Source organism: Gorilla gorilla, chromosome 4 (genome assembly GCF_029281585.2).
Source record: "Gorilla gorilla gorilla isolate KB3781 chromosome 4, NHGRI_mGorGor1-v2.1_pri, whole genome shotgun sequence".
Taxonomy (NCBI): domain Eukaryota; kingdom Metazoa; phylum Chordata; class Mammalia; order Primates; family Hominidae; genus Gorilla; species Gorilla gorilla.
This window is the reverse complement of record NC_073228.2, coordinates 139,975,449-139,981,448: the sequence shown is the minus strand read 5'-3', so window position 1 is coordinate 139,981,448 and position 6,000 is coordinate 139,975,449.

The following is a 6,000-nucleotide window of genomic DNA, read 5'->3' as shown; positions in this document are numbered from 1 at the left end:
AGAGTGGACTGATGATCCATTCTGATCCTCCTTTCCTTCTAATTTTCTTTCATGAAAAAGGCAAGGAAATGCTCAAAGCTCCTGGGGCCATATTGGGATACAGAAGCTGGCTGGCCTAGAGGGATGTGGGGGGATATTCTGAGTCTATTTAAATCCCTAAATCTGAATCTTGTGAGGATGGCTGGAGACACACCCCATCTTAATTCAAGAGCCTCAGGCAGGAAACCAGTGGATGATGAAAAATGCTTGTATTTGGCAGAAGATGAAATGGAGAAAGCATTCTCCTCTTCCTGCTCAAAGGGAACTCTAACTAGCTGCCTTCCGAAGCTGTTGATGTATGGTTCTTTATGCTCCCTTTGTTTCAGACTTGAAACAGCATTACAGCAACACAATTTTTTTAGTGCGGAGGTCATCCCTCAGCTGTAAGAGACTTCTTGGTGGGGTTGTGCCCTGCTCCCTGTTTGGCTCCTCTTGCAGGTGTCCTGGATTTTGAAAGCTTCCATTTCAGGACCAGGCAGAGCAGCTGGGCTTTTAAATGGGAGACTCATGTGATCTCCCCAGAGTCCAGGGGTGGGAAGCTGGAGGACAGGAGCCATTTTCCGAGAAAGCAGAAGGGACCACTTCTGCCCCCAATCCCGAGGTCCAGCTCTCTTGTTCCTTCCACATTCAACTGTAATTGAGCATGCTGTCTTCAGAGGGCCAGGGCTCCAGCTCAGAGAGGCACAGCCATTCTGGGTTCCGCTTTTTGAGGGAGCTTATTTGGATTTCTTGCCCAGACCAAAGACCCCTGAAAAGGGTACCTGGTGACCTTGTGGGGGAGGGATCCTGGCACCTGACCCCTGGAGGGGGTGTGGGCTTGGTGGGATGGATCTCTTCAGACTAGAGAAGGAAGAGGGTGCTGTGGGATCCCACCTATCCTGAGAACTGGACCAGTGAGTCCAACCTGTTTTTTCCATCCCTCTCTTGTTCTTCTCACTCCCCTGTGATGAGAAACTGCTGGCATGATGTAGGGGCCAATGAAGAGACAGTGAATAAATGGACAAATTAGAGATGATTTACCAAATGGCGGTTGTCCAGGAGGACATTCAAATTCAAAAGGCTCTTCTTTTCTCTAGCTCTCCTGGGGATGGTATAGACATGTGTGGGGCTGTGGCACGTGGAGTCACTGTGCTCCAACCTAGCAGACACGAGCTGGCTAATTCTGCACAAGTAGCCATTCGCTTTAGGATCTTTAACCAATTGCCTCATTCCACAGTTTTGCAGGTCCACAGGTAATGGATAAAGCAGCACTACATCCCACTTTCCTACCTGCCTCATGGCCCCACAATCGACTGTGTGACCGGGGGCATGTGATGATTTCTCTGAGTCCCAGCTTATTATCTACAAAATCGAGGGGAGGTTAATGATACTGTCTACTTCATAGAAATTGCTTCATTGCTATAGAAACAGCCATGAGAAAATGCCATGAGAAAAACAGCCATGAGAAAAACACCATGAGAAAATGATAAAGATATCACTAATACAATAAATGGTATTATCATTTCTCCCTAGCATAGTGCTTGGCATACAACAGGTATTCAATACATGTTTACTGAAAGAATGAATAAATGAATACATGTTCAGAATGATAATCTTACTCATCCTTTCAGGAAGGTATTAACTTTCTGTATTTCCACAGGCCATGGAAATCCCACAGCTTTCCAGATATGGGTACTTAGGCTCCGGAAACTGATGCATTAAAGTGAGAGAAAACAAACAAATCAACCCTGCATTGCATCTCCCTGGCAGCTGTTGGTAAGCCAGTAAATAGACATCTGGAGAGAGGACTGAGCCAGATCTCATTAAAATCAAAGTCAAGGGCTTTCCTTCAAGAATGTTGCTTTTTGCATATTTACATAATGCTACCAACATGGCTGCCCCTGACCTTGCTGGGAAACTGAAGAATTCATGCTGAGTTCCAGATGTGGCTGGTAGGTAGGACGCTAGTCTTCTTACTGCTCAACCTGACTGGGCCCCCTGGGGAAACAGAGTTTTGCCTTTGAGCAAAGAAGAGACCTCTAAGACACTTGCACTCTGCTTGCCCTGAGTGGCTGTCTCAGCAGATGTGGTCCCTCCCTCTGGTGGTGGTTCCCAAACTGTACCCTGTATCACCTGGGGTGGGAACTTTCTAAAACAGCTGGGCACCATTCTTTGAATTCTTGATCCAGTAGGGCTGAGGGGGTCTCCCAATTTCCATTTCTAACAAGTTCCTAGGTGATGCTGCCAGTCCCAGGACCACTCTTTTAGAAACATTAGCCTAGGGCAGCTCTTCCACACCTATTGAGGTATTTGCCACTCAAAGTGTGGCCCCTAGACCAATAGCAGTGTGACCTGAAAACTTGTTTGAAATGCAGAGTCTGAAGCTCCATCCCAGACCTCTCGAGTCAGAATCTTCATCTGAACAAGTTTGAGAAACACTGAGCTGGGAGGTATGCTAAAGAAGCTAATTCCTGGGGTCCTCCCTACACAACTGAAACAGGACGACAAGGTACAGCCTAGAAATCTGTATATGTAACGAGGTTCTGAGGGGGTTCTGATGCATGGTAATATTGGAGAACATTTGCTCTGCATATTGAAATCACCTGGGGGAAGTTTTAAAACTGCTGAGGACTGGGTTTCCTTAAGGTCAATTAAAATCAGAATCTCTGGTCTAGGTATCAGAATTTTAAAAAGCTCCTTGGAGTATTCTAACATGCAATCAGGATTGAGAACCACTTCTCTGTGTGTTGTGGCTGAATGCACACCCTCTCATTGGCCTCCCAAGGTAGTGGTTAAAAGAACCTAGAGTCAGAGTTGAGTTAGAATCCTGACTTCATCACTTATATAACAAAGCTTCCTTGGGTAAATTCCTGTCTTAGTTCAAGCCTCTGTAACAAAAATATCATAGGATGGGTGGCTTAAACAACAGAAATTTATTTCTCACAGTTCTGCAGGCAAGGAAGTGCAAGATCAAGGTGCTGGCCAATTCGGTTTCTGGCAAGGGCCCTCTTCCTGAAGTGCGGATGGCTGCCTTCTTGCTGTAGCCTCACTTGGTGGAGGGAGGAAGCAAGCTCTCTCCACTATTCTTATAAGGACACTAATCCTATCAAGAAGACTCCACCCTCATCACCTAAGTACCTCCCAGATGCCCCATCTCCAAACACCATCACAGTGAGGATTACATTTTCAACATAAGAATTTTAGAAAGACACAGACATTCAGTCCATAGCGATTACTCAATCTCTCTGAGCCTCAGTTTTCTCCTCTGTAAACTGGAAACAAACATTATAACAAATGAGAACGTGAGTGTAAACTAGTGAGAATGAGGCTTTGTACAAACCAGGCCTTCAATAAGCGGTGGCTTTGATTGGAGGGTGTGAGGCGATCCAGGGCCCCTTGTTACACAGTCTCTCTCTCTCCAGCCAGCCCTAGAGCCACCCTTGACTGCTTTGGAGCAGAAATTTGAAGGCTTCAATACGTTAAAATGCAAAAGTGGACACTTACTCCCAGAAGACCCTATGGAATCTCACAGGCCCAGCTGATGGTGATCACAGTTTGTCAGTCAATGTCATCCTGGTGTGTGTGGATGTCCTCAGGCTGTCAGCTAGCTTGTCAGGGCAGAAGCCCAGGAACGCATGTGGTAGAAGGTGCAACCAGAGCCCCAGGGGAGTTCTGTACCCTAGCTCTCGGCAGGGGCCTGTGGGTCTGGGACAGTTTTAGGGCTGGGGAATCCCCCTGATTCCTAAGGGCCTTTTTCTTCACAGTAATGCCTCACGGGGCCTGGCCCTGATGCCTAGGCCCAGAGACCACTCTTGGCCCAGGACTCAGACTTTCCATATACTCAGAGGTCTCTGCAGAGGCAGAGTGAAGAAAATGAAACAAAATTCGCAGGTTTATTCCCAAATATGATTTTTCTTAAGAATATATTATAGTAAGAAACATGACAAAGGGCATTTCCACTGGTTTAAAGGCCTATATTAGTTTTCTATTGTTGCCAAACAAGTTACCACAAATTTAGTGGCTTAAAACAATACCCATCAATTATTTCATAATTCTGTAAAGTCAGAATTCTGGGTGGACTCAACCAGATTCTCTACTCAGGGTCTCACAGGCATAGTGACAGCAGGTCTCCTCTCTGGAGGAGCGAGAGGAGACTCCCTCTCCGAACTAATTTAGGTTAGTGGAGAATCCAGTTCCTTGCAGCTGAAGGTCCAAGGCCCCCATTCCCTCACTGGCGGTCGGCCTGAGGCTGCCTGCATTCTTTTTTCTCATGCCCCTCTTTCTTCAAACCAGCAACTTTGTACCAAGTCCTTCTCAGGCTCCAAATGTCTCTGATTTCCACCTCTGCCACCAGCTGGAGAGAAAAGGCTTTGCTTAAAAGGCTGCTATTTGATTGGGCCCACCTGGATAATCTCCTTTTTGCTATCAACCGAGTAACACTGTGGGGCAAAAGTCATGGTGGCCATCTTAAAATTCTGCTTACCACAATACCTATTTTCTTTTTATTTTGAAACTTATAGCACAATAGGGGAAGATTGCAATATATTATATATGCTCATGTTTTCCTCAAACACAGTATCTGAAAGAATCTGCTCCAGTGATTTGATAATGGTTTACTTTTTTCTTTCTGCTTGCCTATACTTTCTAAAACTTCCACAAGGAGAAAGTGTCAATTTTGTAAAAAGAAAAAAGTTATCTTCAAAAGCAAAGAGATCTGACTGTATGAGATATTAAAAGATACTAAATTAACACCAATTTACGTGGTGTGGTCCAGGTGCAAGCACAGTTATGTAGATCAAAGGAACAGATATTGTAGCCCAGAGACACAAGCTGATAGGAATAATGAAACATATCTCCAAGAAGGCAGAACAATGCAATGAATAGGGAAATAATTGATACATTTCTGATGGTAGAATAAAAATTTCTATGTGAAATTAATTCATTAAGACCCTGAATTTCCATCTTAGAGGAAATGAAATTCAAGTTGAATTTAAAAGTTAAAAATAACACAATAGACACATTAGGAAATAAAACTAAATTCACACATACAATTTTTCTAAAAATCTGGTTAGAAAGATGACAGAAGGACTTTTATTTTTAATCATTCACCTGTGTAAATTCTATGATCTTCAAACAAAGAGATAGGCTATTGATAAATGTGTTTGAAGATTTCCTTCCTGGTTGAGTTCTCTCGAGTATGTAAATAATAAACCATAAAGAAGGTGCTTCCATGTTAAGTTCTCAGGGTTTCCCAGCCCATGGATTCTCTGATACTGAAACAGTTTTGCCTGTGGAGTAAAGGTCGTCTACATTCCTGACATCACAGCGTTTCTCCTCTGCAGCATACTTTACTAAGCGAATCAGTGCCGTGAGCTCTGAGGGCCTTTTCACAGCACACCTGACTATGGCTCTTCTCTTTTCTCTCTTGCTGTTAGGCTGCCACTGCGCCACTGGGGGACAGCCTCTATGCCCTGTTGCAGGCAAAGAAACTGGGCTGCAGTTGGATGCCCTACTTGTTCTATGCTTATGCATGACCTACTGTGCGCAATGTCTAAGCTTGATGCTTTGAGGGTAGAGGACTTGTTGACGGCACACAAGAAGCACATAGTACTGTGCATGCAAGAAGCACATAGGTCTGTATGAAATGTGTTTTGAATAGGGGCTTGATATGGTTTGGCTGTGTCCCCGCCCAAATCTCATCTTGAATTGTAGTTACCATAATCCCCACATGTCACGGGAGGAAGCCAGTGAGGTAATTGAATCATGGGGTTAGGTTTTTCCTGTTCTGTTCTCATGATAGTTAATAGGTGTCACTTGATCTGTTGCTTTTATAAAGGGCAGTTCCACTGCACATGCTCTCTTTGTCTGCTGCCATGTAAGACTTGCCTTTGTTCCTCCTTTACCTTCCGCCATGATTGTGAGGCCTCCCCAGCCATGTGGAACTGTGAGTCCATTAAACCTCTTTTTCTTCATAATTTACCC